This window comes from Calonectris borealis, chromosome 1 (assembly GCF_964195595.1).
Source record: "Calonectris borealis chromosome 1, bCalBor7.hap1.2, whole genome shotgun sequence".
Taxonomy (NCBI): domain Eukaryota; kingdom Metazoa; phylum Chordata; class Aves; order Procellariiformes; family Procellariidae; genus Calonectris; species Calonectris borealis.
Window position 1 is genome coordinate 185,827,799 of NC_134312.1, and position 17,743 is coordinate 185,845,541.

Here is a 17,743-nt window from a genome sequence, read left to right on the forward strand (position 1 = left end):
TTGCTCTCTTTTCATGGAGCTGCATGCCACCTGACTGCAATGATTCACTGTCCTGTCTCTAGAGCACTGATCCAGAAAGAGATTGAAAAAGGCTGCAGGCAACGTCTAGCATGGCCCCCACGCTCCACAGCTGTACCACACTGTGGTATGATAGGCAGCGATTTGCCTGCAGTTCCCGAGGCATCCAGCCCACCGCGGGAGCTCCCCACTTCCAACAAGCTACCACCTTGGTGGAGTCAGCTGCAAGCCTCCATCTGGTGCAACACAAATTAACATTTCTCTCCAGACTTCTGTGGAGGCTTCTGAGAAAATGAGCTTGGTGATTGGGAGGAAGGTTCTAGTCAGGACTAATGGGATGGCCATGTCTGTGCACTTGTGAAAGAAGTCAAGAAGTCCCTAGACCAAAACCTGTCATCTCTTGTCCTTTCCTGTGCCTGTATCCTCAGTGCAGCATTTGCCCTTTCCTTCTTCATTTTGTCAGACTTAGTTCTTCTACTAGGTCAGCAGCAAATGGTTGCAGTTGCGTGTAAGTGGAGAAAGTGGTTAGGAGACCCTTACTCCCTTCCAGCGTTGGAGGGCAGCGGTAAGGGCAGGAGCAGCAGTACTTCTGAGCAGCAGTACTGCCTCATACAAAACCCGTCTCCCAGCTGAGGAACTCAGAAAGCTTTCTTGTGTTACCATAGCACTATCAGCTCCAGGTAGCAAATGGGAAAGCTGAGGCTTAGGGCAGATCCATACTAGAAAACTCTTCAGAGCAGTCAAGTCCATTGGGGTAACACGCTTTTACCGCAGCTTCGCGTAAGCATAAGCCTCCTGACAGATTCACAAAGTTGGCAGCAGCATCTTTTTTGAGGAGTAGCTCGTTTTATAGGGACTGGATATAATATGTTCTTGCAGAAACACTTTTTCACAGCAGAAGCTGCATCTCCACTGGAGGATTTCATGGCTAATAATTCAATGTAAGATAGACAAGACCTTGAAGGCATGTGATGTCTAAGCAAAAAGAACCAGAGCCATGGTGGCAGAGCAAGAAAACGAATCCAGGCCTCTTCCTCCCAGGTTACAGTGGTCTGCTTTCCTGGGGTAAATCACAGTACTTTCCAGGGAATAGAGAGACTGAAGCTATAATTACAGTGTCTTTGTAAGGCTCAAGCCCTGAGTTCCAGTCCAAGAAGAGCAGACTGGCCCACATCAGAGCAGCTATAGGCTATGAACTATCCTCTGCACTGTAAGAAAAACACTTTGGCCACTCCAGAGCAGAGTTCAGGTGCAAACCAGCACATACGTATTGCAGATAACCAGTAAGCCTACGCTGCCCACCAAGTTAACTCCCAGTTTACGCTCAGGTTGTGATATCCTGATATTGCATAATTGCCACTTCCTTCCCACCTCTTTTTTGGAGTGAACCAACTGATCTTCTCCACACAAAACCGAGGGAAGTCCTGGAAACAGATTACTCCCAAAAGGTCGTAAGGATGAGGGTTTGTTCCTTATCAACCCTGCCTGGTCCTAACCAGCCCTCCAACAATATCTCACCAGGTCTCATACTGACAAACACCTGCCATAAGCCCTCCTGGCACATCCCTTGTTATGGAAATACCACTCTGGTGGGCTGCAACCCATGCCTCAGGTTATTTCTGATGCTCCAAACAAAAAGAAAAAAAAAAAAAAAACCAAAACCTACACGGGAAAGCAATCGTCACATCTTAGAGCCAAAAGGCCCAGAAGAGACCCAAAAGGACAAGTGCCTCATCATGTGGATACAAGGGAAACCACCAGGCTGCTGTAAAGGAGCCAGCCCGGAGCAGGGTGCAAACAGGCCACTTTTCCTGTGGACCAGGCATCATTCCCAGGGGTGGATGCATTTAGCAGGATAGATGCAGCCTCAAGGGAAAGCCTAACACAGAGAAGTAGGGAAACCAACCTGACAGTACAGATGCATCTCTATGTATGCAGACCCCAAATGAGCAGCATGCTCCATGCCCCATCCATGCAGCAACGCCTTGGCAGCCTGCAAACTGCCTGAAGGCAGCTGGCTATGGCACGTACAAGCCCACTGGCCTTGCTAGGGCACGCAAAGGCAGCTGGCTATGGCACGTACAAGCCCACTGGCCTTGCTAGGGGACCTGGAGTCCTGCCGGCTACAGAGAGGGCAACCTTGCAGCACACATAGCCTCACTCGCAGGCTCCAGTGTGTAGCAAGCAAGTGCAGTTTTGAAGGCAGCTTTGTGCAGTCAGCGTAGACAGCCTGTGAGTTCGGAGCCTGGATCTCTAATCAGGAGAAAAACCTGTTTTCTGAGCGTAACAGTGAGTCTCTGTTCCCTCCAGAGGCTGGTACTGCAAATCACCCACAAAGCACAATAGTTTCTCACCAGTTTTTCTTCTATGCTTAAAAGCCAGTTCCGAGATAGGAAGCAAATATTAGCTAAGTAATGATAGTTAATCAGTTGCTTTGGCAATTTCTCCTGTATTTCTGTTTGCACATGACCTCACAAAGACAATGGGGACCTACACTTTTACTCCTAGTCAAAGCATAATTATTACTGTATAAAAGTATCTTCTTTAGATCTATGTAGAGCCCTTCATCTGAAAAATAAATCAGACTCATTGTCTGCATTTTAGAGGAGAGAAACTTTACTTACATGTCATATAGGAAGGTTGCACTTACTTAGGAATTTCCACTTAGGAAAACAGCAAAATACAAGGATTTTCTCTTTGTAGAGCTGCACCCACCAGTGCTTCCTTGTTGTGCAACAGACCTAGTGGGCAATCCAGGGCAAAGTCCCTGGGGCACAGACTTTCTCTTTGATTTCAGTGGGAGTTATACATCAAAATGTCTTTGCAAAAAGACCCCTTTGTGTCTCAGAGGTCTGTTCAGCAGAGCCCTTCTCAAACCCAGCCTAACTTAACCATTGTGTTTATTACAGCAGAGACTATTGTGATTATTATTCAAAAGAGAAATAGGTGGTTCAGATCATCTGCTCTGTAAAGCTGCTGGCTCTATCCAAAGTCATTGGAGTCAAATATTATTTGATCATGCTTGGTAGTATGAACATAACACTCTACGTCTCAGTCTCCCATCTACATTTGGAAAAGGTAGTATTTCCCTGCCTCAGAGTCATGTTTTGATATTAGATGTATTAACAAGAGGCACTCAACTATTACAGGAACAGAGACCACATTAAATAGGCAAAAATAAAGGCAAAAGAAAGGATATAACTTGTCTCAGCTTAGTAGGCCAATGACAGGATGAAAAATTGAATGTAAGTTATGTATCTTTGTTCTATCTATCAAATAATTGTCAACTAATATATTTATTCTAGCTGATGTGACAATTTCAAATTCTCTCTGAACTGTTCAGGACATTCCCAGGACGGGCGTGTATGACTTACACTTTCTTAAAATAAAAACAAACAAAAAAAAAGAAGATTCAAAATGGGGTGTAGTACCTAATCATGCTACCCCGACAGAATGGTTCAGTCAGAAAATACTGCACTGCACGTTACATTTTGCAAGTCTAATGTAAAAGCATTTCTACTCTTTGCCTGCAGACACGATAAGACTCCAAGCTTCATGGAATCAGCATTCCAGTGCATGTTGTCCAGTACCCTGTATACTGTGGATTTAGCAGAGCTTGCCTAAAGCTTGTTAAATCCCCCCTCCCACCAAACTATGTATTTCTGCAGTAAAGCCAAAAAGATGGAGAAAATATTAATTCAAATTCATCCTGTGATACAAGAACATAACAGCTAATACTCCTTTTTTTCCAAAGGTGGCTGCAAAATGGTTCTTTCTGAAGCTAACCAGTCTGGGCTTCTTTGGTTACAGGACCATCCTGTAGTGAAACAAGTTAGGGTGGGCAGCTCTCTTGGGTAAGATGCTGTGTAACAACTGACATCATGAAATCCTACTATTTCACAGTATCAATGTCCAACATAGCCCTGTTCTACTCTGCTAATCTCTTTACAAATTACTTGCGCTTTTTCCCCCTCCAAATAATTCACATTCTTATGCAATATATTTTGGTGTCATCTATCAGAAAGCCCATCTTTTTGGAAGACATTATGCAAATACTTCCATTTAATCCCTTTATCAGTAGAATGTCAGGTTAGTGTTTTAAAAACCATCCCTCTGGGCTACAACTGAAATAAGAAAGCGTATGAGACATGTTAACACCTGTTTTAAAAAATGGTGTTAGTAAGGGTGAGGCTCAGTTTTCTGAGACTGTAGGAAAGGGGTGTCTCTCTGCAGCAGAATGAGAAACTGAGTACTATTTGCAGGGAGAGCAAAATTTCCTTTACAGCTTTAAAAATGCCACTGACACAAACTGAGCTGACTGAGCTGCCAAAACTGAAAGAAAAAAAATTATCTGTAATGTCAAAAAAAGAAAGACCTTCAGTAAGAAAGACATAAGAGGAAGAAGACAGCAGGTGAGGTACACGCCAGAGAGAAAGATGAGAAATGATTAGCCACAGATTCTGTGGCTTGGCAGAAGAGCTTGTTACCCTGAAACAAAGCAGCCTAGAGACTCTTGGATAAACTAATTGTGTCTAGCCATAATCTGCCTGTGAGTTCAAAGCCAAAAGAAATCAGGGAAGTATAGTCCTGGTCTGTAAGAATGGGAAGACAACAGGCAGAAGAGAGAGAGGATGGCAAAAAGGAGAAAGCATAGATGAAAACTGGCACACTTTGCTAAAGAACATCAAAATGCATGAAAAGCAAAACCTAGAGGAAGTGTAAGTGTGTATGTATGAAACACGGACAGCAGTGTCAAAATATGCTGGGGTGGTGAGTAAGAATGAAATCCCATTGCAAGGACACTTAAGGAAAAGCAATAACTACTTCATTAAAAAAAACAAGAACAAAACCATAAAGTAGGGTATATTCATACAGCATGGCAAAGAAAGGTAGAAGAAAACATCTGGGAGAAGGAAGGACATAGGACAGTCAGGCTAGGAAAGACGTGTACCATTGCATTGAGCTTACGATAGATTTGCATGGATGGCTAGCATGTATAAAGGCAGGAGAAACCTGCATGCAAATGCTTTTAAAGAATAAAGAATAATTGCTCAACAATAACCTGGGGCAATGACAAGGCAGGGGGCATGTTATTGCTGGCAACAGATAACCGTTCCTTCAAAAGGTGTCTCAGAAAAAAAGCCGTTGAAAGGAATTATTTACTTGGGTATTATGTGGCAGATAAATCGATTTTCAAAAGTAAAAGTTGACACACATTAGGAAAGAATCCAACCTAATAAGGGTTGTCTTCTCGTCTGAGCAGTTATTTGTTTAGCACTTCAGTACACTGCAGTTGAAACTCTCAGTCTTGCATTTAGTTCTTGTCCCTTGCCCTAAACGTGCATCCAACGATGAGAATACCTACTCCTTCAGAAAGACTTGTCCTTCATACATATGTCCTCAGTCCCAGGAAACAGAGTAACATGGTCTGGACATGGTCTGAGTCATTAACGCCAATCCCAACACTTACAGGCACCTGTATAATAAAGACTTAATACAGAAAGGTCCTTGAAACATCTGCTCCACATACTACCATATCACAGGTCCCAACACCAATAAGACCTTTATTAAAAAAACAAAAGCCATTTCTCTAATGCCTGCACATGCCTCTGGTTGGTGACTATAAATACAGCCACTTGGCCAGAGGGAAAAGGCTCCCAGCTGCTTTTATGGCTCTGACGTTCCAGGCAAACTGCTGCTTCTGTCAACTCGCAGAGCAGCACCAGGCTCGTGCATCGACAGCCCCAGCTGCTCCATGAACGAGAAGTGGAGCTAGCCCAGGCAGGAGGCGGCAGGCGTTTAGTAACCACTTGACTAAATGTGCACACACCGCATTGTGCAGAGTTAAGGGATGGGAAAGAAAAAGTCTTCTCCCCCACAATAAACCCACATCTGAATGATGTGATCCTCTGCTTCTTATTCTTTCTATCTCTTTTGAATCTCAACCCAGGATTGCCTTGACCAGCCTAAGGAGTGGATGAGTGAAATGGGTTTTCGCGGCAGTTCTACTAATACTTTCCTTCTCACAGATACTCTTCCCCCTATATGGGCCAAGCAACGTAAAGTGCATGTTCAATCACATCAAAAACATTAATGACCACTTGCTCTTCAAAAGACAAAATCTTCTGGGCTTGGCATGGAAGAAAAAAGGTCCTCCTTCAGGTCTTCATCTTCAGCCAGACTTCACAATGAAGAGGATATGGAAAATATCTGAGCTGGAATTAGAGATGAGGAAACCTATAGACTATCAGCTGGATACAGCTGCAGCTTTATTTAGCCATTAGCATTGTGAATATTTTCACATTAATATTAGATAACCCTAAGGAGGCCCGTAACATGTATTTCAAAAGGATGTAACATGTATTTCTCCTTGCTCCCAGGCAAGGAGAATATTCTCATGCCTTTCCTATGGCATGTACATAGAGTTAAACCGACCCTACACCTGCTTAGCCTCCTTGGAGCATTGCATCGTCAGAGCATTAATATATCCGGGATCAAGGTGTGGCCATTGTATCTTCAAATAGCCCGACATTGTGCGGCATAGACATGCTGCATTCATATGTGAGATAGGCTATATAGGGACTTGACTATGATCAAACAGACTAGATGAGCAACTATTCACATGAGTAGTCCCTTCCCTTCGGCTACATTCATCCCTCAGGGATCAGTGAAAAGAAAGTTCACACCCCGATAACGCTTGACCCTAGAAAAGAAAGTCATCATTTGGTTTTATAAATTATTCAAATGTTCTATTTCGCTGTACCTGTATTCATGGATAAGTGTGCTTTGGGCTTTGCAATGGACACAATAATCCGTTCTGACCAGATACACACTTTGCATAATGGTAACTGCAAGCAATGCCAAAGCAGCCCTGCTCTCCTAGAAATAAATAGATGGACCACAGGAGAATGTGCGTATTGGGCAGCATGAAGGAGAGTCATGCTCAGAGATGTTCTCTGCAGCTGATTGACCTGAACTGTAACTATAGTGGCAAGCCAGATTTCTGCAAATCTCAGGATGGGATAGGCTCAGCGTCACCTGCAGTTGCTATTACGCAACTCAGCCTGCTTCTCAGAACAAATTAACACACCCACTTTCAACTTTTGAGACAACTGAAGCAAGAGAGTCTGAAGAAAATAAAGTGGCCCAAGCGGCCCACCCTCTCCCTGCCCTGGGGACCCTTGAGCAAGGAAAACTTTCCTACAATAATGCTCACACTATAACATAAGCTCTGATTGCTTTCCCTGCTGTTAACTACTGCAGGCTTGCTATAGGCTCCGGAGTTTATTAGTCTAATCCACCCTCAGCTGCAGTGGGCATAATCTAGTCGTAGAGAGAGCACAGGTAATGACCCCTCTATTAAGGCATTTACCAGGGCAAATGCCTCATTTTCAGTCCTTTGTAATACAGCCAAATTTCAAGTGTCTGAGCTCAGTGCTTGCTTTAATGTTTTTTTAAGACTCAGGAGGACCAGAACAATTTTTTGTTGCTGTTGCTTTGAGAGCAAGGTTAAAGGAGAACAGACAGTTCTCCTGAATGCTATTTTTTGGCAGAATTCTAAACGGCCTCACCGGCTTTCAGAGGAACCTGACATTCAAATGAACCTAGTGCAGGGGCTGAAAAATATACCTTGTTGATCTCAAAAAAAACCTGATCCAGTTTGGCCAAATTATAAATTCACCTTTTACAGAAACATATCAAAGGCACTATGCAAGGTCACTCATACAATGATGGGGGAAAGAACACGAGTCTACAATGCCCAGACCCCAGGCTGACCCACACCACCTCTCAGGCATCTCCTGACAAATCTCTGCACCTGGTTAATCTCACTGGAGCAGCAGAAGATGGTGCTGCATCCAGCTGCCCCCTGCAACAGTTTAGCACCCCCAGAACAGAGTCAAAGGAACAGAACGTGCATCCTCAACCACATTCCAGCTCACAGTTCAGTGTAACTCATAAGTGAAACCGGGTTTGTGCTAAGGCGGTACCCTTTGAACTGGAGCAGTAAGACTTGAATGAGCCGGTGCTCCAGCCTAATATCTGCCAGCCTGGCAGGAACTTCTGACAGAACCGCTGTGATAAATAGCAGTGAAGGTGGGGAAGTGATAACATCTTGAATTGCTGTAGGTTGAATTGCACGCGAACATGAGCTGGAGTACTCACAAAATCTTGCAAATGTAATTCAGAACACATGGCATGCTCCCGAGGGCTTGTTTACACGACAAAGTGTATTTACACTGAGATAGTGTCAACTTTAAAGAAAAATAAGTCTTTCCTCAATCAATTTTTGGATTGGCTCTCTTATTTCAAAACAGGAGTGACTTAGTCTGAATTAGTTTAAGTCCACTCTGACTTGAGCAAAGTTAATTCAAAAAAAGACACTCTATTGATGGAATTAGAGCACCTGCCTAGAGAATTAATAGATCTCTATGTAGACAAGTCTGGAGCATTTTCTCAAAACACATATCAAAAACAGGTAAAAATGTAGCACCAGAGGAAATGATGGTAAAAAGGAAAGAGAAGCAGAGAGAAAGTCTGGGTGTAAAAACCCCCAGAATTAAAATGTTTGCTTATTAGCCATTAATTGCTATAAATGCTCTTCTTCACAATGCCTTTGTGAATAGTCAAGAGCAGTATCTGCAAAAAAAATATGTTTTTTCACAGATCCTGCCTGTGGAACCTGTTTTTTCTCTGCAGTTTGGATTTCAGCTTCTCCCTGAAGGTAAATGAGTGTCACACCATAAACTTGACAAGGACCCATCTGCACGTATACATATTAAAAACTCAGTCATCTTCCCATAAGATATACCCCCAATCACTGTTTTAGCGGAACAGCAGCTAATTTCCAATAGCCTGTGGAAGTTTGCCATTGGGTCTGGAAGTTCCTGCCAGGCTGGTTTCTGCCAGTTTGTGACAGTATTTGCGCTGCTTTATTATGATCTCACTAGGAGTCTGAAGCAATGGTAAAATGTGATTACACAGAAATAGACCTTGTTTCCACACAAATACACTATATGACATCAGAATACTTCATTTTGCCCACAAGAAAATGATTAAGTCCACCATCGTGAATGATTCTGTGCATTTCTCTATATTAATTATAAATTAATCCTCTAGATTTTCTGTTTCAGTGGCAGTTTTTAAAGGACAGCATTAACACCCTAGTCTAAGAGGATCTCAGTTCTGATCTCTTCAGTTGTTTAATTAAAAAGTACATCATCACCTTTCTTACGTATTAGGTTATAAACTCAAAATGAAAGTAGAAGGTCTCTCCCTCCTTCAAAATGCAATGAAAATTTCTCAACTCATTAGTTTTGATTTTAATTGAAGTAACATTGCTCCCTGTGTTGCTTAAAAACAGGGGTGAAACATCCATCTTCTTGCACCCCGTGTTCTGTATCTGCCCACCTGGTCTCTGTTCTCATTATCAGAAATGCGTCAGAGGGATGTCAATAGAGCCTCACCAGTGCAAATCTGAGGAGAGAATAACCCTCACCACCTGTAGACACCAAGACCACCTGAAATCTCTGATAGGCAAGTTCTGGCAGTTCTTGGCATGACACTTTCAGAGGTTTCTGCCTCCAACTGTCCACCGTTGGTAGTGGGGTACTACCTCTGCTGGTAGTACCACGCGGTAACACAGCAGAAAGTGTGGCACTCCCCACGTCTTCTCTGCTCACATCTCGCCATCCCAGCTTAAACGGCTGGAGGAGGTGATGTCCGCACGCAGGATGTGCTACCCTTTGCTTGCTGCCCCTTTGGCTGGGAGGGTGAAGCAGAACATGAGGCAGGACCAGCAGCGGAGAAGTGGCAAGGACCACGATGCCTCCCACATGGGCGACAGCAATGGACCCAAGCCTGCGTGAAACAGGGTGTGCAAGAGAGGGAACGAGAGCACCTGAGGCAACACAGCTCTCAGAAGAGCAAGGCACGGTGTGAAATGAGTCTCCGAAGGGGACTCGCTTCCACAGCTGGTTCAGCTGAACTCAGCTGCGCGACCTGAGCCAGGTGAAGCCACCCCGCTGAGCCCAGTTACACTGCTGTCCGACGGCAGAGCGCATGGCAGATCTCAGACCATAAGAGGGGAAAAGCACAGCTGAGAGATGCTTCCCATTTCCTTGCTACACTCACACCAAATGCTGTAGGTATTATACAAACAGCTTCCCTTCTGTTGGATTGGCTTGCACCTGTTATAATCTAATCAGGAGGAAATTGGACTTCTTTTGCTCACATCATAAACAGGTGCAATGTAAATGTATAAATCTTCTTCTTAAATTCCTTTTTCTTCTTTCTGAAATGCCAGAAGACTGCCCTGTGAACCCAATGTGCAATTCTCTTTTGCATAGCATGATGAATAATGGATCAAGCTTATATCTACCACAGATGAAAATCATGCCTTTCTGAAATCCATTCACTGCTTCATGGACCCCAAATCCTCTAGGTGCTATACATTTCAGCTGTCATAAATCTGTGTAATGTTCCTGTGTATGACACTATTCATTTAGACCACCAATTTAGTTAAAAAGACAGATGTGAAAAAAACACATGTAACCAAAACAACTCCCCAGCGATTACACAGCTGCTGATGCTGAAGGGACTGTGTGCTTTATTCAGCGATAGTCAGGCACTTCCATCCACATTTACCACCTGCTGTCAATACAATGTCAGGTGGAGCTGTGCAGTTCTCACTCAGCTTACTTTTATTCAAGCAAAGTTTTTTCAAGCAAATTAAGTGCAGTAGGTGGGATCCTGCACCCACTGCCCCTGTGGCTCGTAGGAATCTCCCCACTGTTGGATCAGGGCCCAGAAACCAACTCTTAAAGATGAGGAAACTTAGCAGCTGATCCTCTTCATCTCTTTCTTTGCAAAAAGCCCTCGTGCATATAAAGAATATTTCCATGTAAAACCAGAGAATAGGACAACACACTAAACAAAGGGTATTTACTACCCTTATCTTTAAAGTCTAGGTCCTGCCATTCACACTACAGTTCAACAGTCCTTATTCTCTAAGTAGTCCTGGGCATCCTCAAAGTAGTTTAGGGACCTTCTCAAACTCAGCTAGACAAAGTATCGAAAATCAGGCTATTAGGCCCCTATTCAGCAATGCCCTTAAGCAAATGCTTATGACTCGTTAATGTAAATAGCAAAGAGCTTTGATGAACTGGGTCTTTAAACAACAAAGAAGCCATATTTCAAAGTGGCACCGTGTATCTCTAAAATGAACATATGGCCCTTAATGTTTTCTGAAAGGCTTTTGTTTTACAATATGCATCAATTTTTTGTGCAGTATCCATTTTTTCTCAATTTTTAACATAATGAAAGTCATCAGGAAAAACTAAGTTTGCTTTTCTGATAGAATGAGCAAAATGTCTTCAGATTATATTTCACTTTAGTATACGACAAAGAACAACCAGAGGATGTGCTTTCTTCACACAGAATTCACCATCGTCTTGATCTGAAATGGGAGAAATATATGCTTTTCTGTTCAAATCACTATAAATCAGCTTTCATCATGGATTTTGTGCATAAAATTAGCTTGCCCAACCGAGTAAACAAATAAATGAATCAATGTAATATTGTTTTTATATGGCATATTGTCATCACTCATTAGTAATTTAATTCTGCATGTGTTCTGCAGTTTGATAGACAAGTTGTGCACAGGAAAAAAAATACATTCTTAAGACTTTGGCACCTACAGCTAAGCTGTTAAATTCATATTAATGCATCAAAATAAGTAATCAGCAACTCTGAAAATCAGGTCATTCATTTTTGTGCCTAAATATAGATCTAGATGACTAACTTTAGGCATTCACAGTTGAAAAATGTTCATCCAAATGTGTCATCAGGGAAGGTTGAATAGATTTCTAGAAGAAACACTTGAGAGAAAAATTCTAAATGATAACAATTTAGATGATAAACAGTATTATAATTTATTATTCATATAGTTCTATTGGTGTGCCTGGCATTCTAAAGGCAACAGAAGAAATACAGCTAAATATGTTATTCTAAATATACTTTAAAGGCTTAAACTGAGGCTATAAAGGTTTAGAACACAATTACTAGTGTTCAGCTGATTGGAGTATTTTTCTGAGGAAAGGATTTATGTAGAGATTTTTCTCCTCTGTCCTTTGAAAATAAAAAGTAAGATGATACTTGTGAATTTAGAAGCAGACAGAAACATAATCAAACAAAATTTTCCAACTTAGCCCTAGATCCATAAAGATATTTAGATGCTTAATTTCTATGTCAACGTCCAACTTCCCACTGACATCAAGGGGAAAACAATGGGAAGCGGGGGTGGGATTTCTCTCTAAAATCAGTAGAGAGAAAGGTAATTCCAAAGAGTGACTAACATGACACTAAGGTAAGTGTCTTGGAAAGATTCGTGATACGACTCTCCTTCTGTTAATTAGAGAGGAACAAAGACAACTAGTTTCAACTGGACACATGACTTTTAGAGGTGCAATACATCCTTTTCTTGGTGCCTACATCAAAGTTGTGTTTCCTTATTTCTTTTGGATTGAAGCACTCAAAAATTCCAGCATTGGTAGATGCTGAAATCTAGGAATATTCAGCACCCAAAAATCCCATGGCTTTGCATAAAATGCATGACCCCTCATGACCAAGACTAAGGTATTTGAGCAGAGACTTTAAAAGGGCCAACAAACTTTTGCAAAGGGAGCAGTCACACTCTTGACAACGTGAAATGCAAGTGTTCATTTGAACAGAGAGAACAGGTATGAGCACCCAGCAAAGATGTGCTCCTTTTTAAAGATGTGTTAAACAGTTCGTATATTCCTGGTGAATCCCACTCCTGGCAGGCTGTGTAGTACGCAGATAGTGGCCACCTGAGTTTCTTTCTGTGCCAGCCTCTGTATCTGGCATCCCAGCCAGTTAGTATGATGGATTGCTCTTCCTAAAGATCTAACAGCACTAGTGAAGAGCTACTGATCAAGTTTAAAAGCAAAAGAAAATACATTATTGCAGGGACATTCACAGAAATAACTTAATAATAAAGTTTGCGTTTTGCAAAGAAGAAGATGGATGTTGTTTAACAGGGTCTTTTTTCAGTAAAACACTCATTTCTGTCCCTCTAGGGAAATGTGTCATCATATGTTACAGAGAACCCGTTCCTTTTGTGTCTAGGGAGAAAACAACTGCAGTGTAAAAATTTCCCATGAAGACAGCAATGACGCCAGAATCTGGAAAGCACTTTAAATGTTCACGCCTGGATTACATTTAAGAAAAATTAAATTCCATCTGTGCTGCCACTCCCTGACATGAGAATGGCAGTGAACCACCTCTGAGACCATCTTCAGCAGCAACACTCGAATCTTTGTGGAGTGTTTCAATGTTGGACAGTACATCTTTTTAGTCTGGTCAACACAGATGGCAAAGCTGAGGCTCAGGCTCTGGTAACTATAAATGCTGCAGCCACCAAATCCTTTCATCAAGAACAGTAGCATGAGGTGGTTCAGAGAGGGTCAAGTCTATCTATATAAAACAGGCTAGATGGATCACCTCTCTCTCTCTCCCTACTGGCAGTAGAGTCTAGAGGCAAGTTGTCTAACTAACTTAGGCTAGACACCTGACTTCTAGACAGTTACGTTTAGGTAAGACCAATGCAGGGAATAGCCTACAGCAGGGAATAGCCCTGAAGCACCAGGGTCTAAAAGATGTGCTGAAAGGTTAAATGAAGTTGGCTATGTGGAGGTAACTTAGCTGATTGCTGCCTCACCTGCAGAGTTCCCCTCTTGGTCCTGCTGTGGTAAGCCTTTCACCCTTAGTCCACCAGAATGGAGCAGGTTCCCCAGAGGGTAGTCAGCCAGGAATTTATGTGATTTTCACCTGGATCTAAAAGCAAAAACAGCATCTTTAAGTTTAAGAGAGGCGTGTTTTGCTGAAAGAGAAGTAATTCTTACAATCTGCTTTCTGAATCAAGAAGAGTAATAAAAACACATGCAAACTTCAGCAGTAGTGAGGTAAACCAATATGTGAGAAGCACACATTTAACTAGCTTCACCACCACGAAACAGCATGTAAAGGCCTGCTACCCTCATAGCACAGCTAAACAAGCCATGCATCAGCTGGTTACCAAATCCGAAAAGCATAGGCTGTCAGTGCTTTCCTGACATCTCTAAACTTCTGCAGGACTCCTACCATGCCAGCGGTGCCTCTGTCTTTGTAGAGTGCGTTTCCCACCAGCAGGTCATACAGCAGTACATTTGGGGGGGTGCGAGGGATACAATGCCAGCTCCTGATCACCCCCGTCACCAGCAAAATTGACTACCTTTCCACTGCTCCCAAGCAGTTCCTGATGAGGAACTCCTACTGGGAGTTGTCATTTTGATAGAAGGCATCAATGACCCGCTTTCTCCCCCTGACACCTCTGGCAGAGGTCCCACTCTTCCTTCTATTGTCTCTGCACATCCTTAACGAGAAATATTAAATTCTCACATTCTCAGAGTCCTCCCCACTCAGGCCCTCCTTGTAGTAGGGTGAAATAGCAATAATGAGACTGAATAAATCTCTGATGCAGTGAATATCACTTTGCTTAGGACTGCTCAAGAACAAGCACAAAAATAGGTTTGCATCCTGCAGCCACCATCATCCTCATGATTGGGGTCCAGCTATCCTAGGCCCAGAACAAATAACGTGTCAAATTCAGCAAACCACCCCCTCCCCATGATAAAATCAATCTGATAAACAACTGATCTCACGAACAGAAAACACTGTTTGAAAACTGTAATGGTATGTTTAGAGTAAGCCTATTATGTGAGAGCTTAGAGAAGTTGTATTTAATTATATTATGTGTTTTACACCATTTTTACTAACTTTTCTCATTTTATGGACTGGACAATTTTTGACCACTTACAAAGGAAAATATTCTTCCTTAACCTACTCAGTGTCCATGGGGAAACAGAATAAAGAGGATGTTTGCAGCTCATGGGTACATCTGGTGATGCTGCAGCTCATGAGCCAAATTGATATTATTTAATTGAGTGCCATCTACCACCAGTTAAATACAATCCCCACAGTTCCCATGTTAAAGAGCTTGAAACTAGGCATATTTGAATCAGGGTTTTAAATTTAGCCCTTCATGTCTTTCCAGCCATTTCAAAAGAAAATTGTAATTTATAACCATAATGGGTTATTCTGGTAGATGAAAAGGAAGAAGTCTTCATATTCATAGAGCCTTCAAATAGCTAGAGCATGTAACCTCGGTGACCTGCAACATCAAATGAGAAAAGACAATGCTCAGTCTTTCAGCTTTTAGCTTTAAGCACTTTGAATCTACAATTAACCCAATTCTGAGCATCTGGTCCTTTTAACCCCTTACATTCAAAGGTCATCTGATCTTTCAGCAGAGTCAAGATTTGTCGATATGACAAACATCATTTCATAATTATTAAAAATGAAGGCTAGCTCATGACATGGGAAATTGGCTATAGCAGGGTTATATGTTTTTCCAGTCCTTCCTGTTATTTATAATTTCATTGAAATCTTAAAAATAAAAAATGAAATTAATTCTGACTATTTCTATGACACCTCTTTTAGCAAACATGCTGTATGGTGCATGGCAGAATTTACACACACTGATGAGGGTTACCGATTTACAAGTAGCTCAAGCTGTCTTTTGTCTTTCCTTCAAGCATTTATTGTGGAGTTTAGTTTGGTGTGACTGGTTTGGTTTGAGCCACTGCTACTTTTCTAATTCAGTTAGGTTCTGGTGCTGATGAAAGCAGGTCCCTGGTACCACTGAAGTCAATAGCAGAGTCCTGAGATCTTCAGCCTGTACAAATAATTGGATAAGAAAGAGTTGTGACTCACTATATTTTTACACTAATTTTCTGTGCAGAGGTGAATCCACCTCTCAGAATCCCAGTGCAAAATTTAATCCAAACTTCCACCCATTTCACCAATATCGGTATAGCGCATCTGCTTGGATTTCTGCTCAAGATGAGCGACAAAGTCCAGCTTTCTGTCCCAGTTTCTTCAAATATGAAGCTTTCCAAAGAAAAGTCTGGGGGTCTTAGTGTCTGAGATTCGTTTTATGCATATCTTTAATTCTCCAATATTCTGAAAGTATTTTTGTGACTCTGCTTGAAACACTAAATGAGTCAACTTGAACATCCATTCCAGTTTGCTCAGAAGTGAACTCTTCAGCTTATACTATAAAGCTGGCAACTATAAAAGATCCACTACTCTTACAAACACTTAGGCTTTGTTTAACTAACTCACTGAAGTCAATCGGACTACTAGGTGCACAACTCGAAGCACTTGAGTTCAGCACCTTATTTAGAAGGCTGAGAAAGAGGTGGGAAAGAAAGAACCAATTTCACCTAATTTGGGACAACTCACTGAGGTAATAAATAGGGAATTTAGTAATCTTAAATTATTTTATACCATGAATAAAGCAAAGAAGATATTTCCAGGGAGCAACTCATGTTAAATCACCCTTAACTGGCATTGTCACACACCCGCAGTCCGATACTTCGGTGCAGGATTCATAAACAATACCGGAATTGAGTCATCTTTTTCAGCTGCTTCTTGATTACCATTCACATCATAATTAGCATATCAAGGTAGGAAGACATACATGAATATTTATTATCTCCATTCTTACATGGAAGCTTAAATGAAGAATTTGCAAGAACGTGAGGGACAGACCTACAAATATTATTTATATGCTTAAGCAAAACCTTTGAGCTAAAATTCTGATGGCGCAGTGATGACTTTGACGGAGTGAGAAAGCCGAGTCTATGAGTGTGTTATTTCTGTGAGATATCACTGAAATAATGGCAACAATTACCCTAATTGGCTGTACTGACAATGAGTGCAATCCATGAAGCCCTTGAAAACAGGCAGCTAGGAAACAAGGGGAGGAGCAGAGCTGAAGCCAGCTGAACAACAGCAGCGCACATGAGCCAGCCAGGCAAGCATTGCCTGGGCGATGTTTTGGCACTATGGGGACACGCGAACTCCCAGGACTTTCCTCCTTTCACCTGAAAACTTTCAGAGTGGCAAAAGTCCCACCTTCTGCCCAGCAGCTCCTCCCCCCAGGCCCTCCTTCCCCCCAGTCGCTGGCCCAGGGGACTGCAGGGAAGGCTCTGCCAGTGGGTGTCCTGCCATCCACGGGCATTGCGCTTTCCCAGAGAGAGGTTTAGGGTGGAAACCAGCCTGTCTCCATTATTCCTCCCTCTAGGTCTCAGACAGCCATGCAAAACCACACACACTGTCTCAGCATCTCAGCCATTCCTGTATCTTAGAAAAGACTGGGAAATCTGGTGTACCACTGTGAGACTCCATTCATTTTCTTGAATGAAGAGAGGAACTTCTATAACCCGGGAGGTTTTCAGAGGTGTCCACCTTTCTCCATTGATTAGAGAGAAGGTGTTTCCTGCAGGAGGACAGGATTACCCCTCCCTCCCAGGCATAGGTAACAAAAACTTAGACACATCTGCACTCAGGTTAGGTAAATACCATAATCATACTGGATTCCACCTCTAAATGTTTCACAGGGGCACAATAATGTTTAATCACATCATTTATGATTGTCTCATGATGGAAAATCCCCGGTTGATTCCTGCATTTTGCCTAGTAACCCGTGAATGGACTAAAAATAATGGTATGTATTCATGACATTGGAACGGCTGGTCCACCTCAGACCAAGCAGCATCTGTTTTGGTTCCAATAGTGGTGAGTACAAGGAGTATGAGAAAAG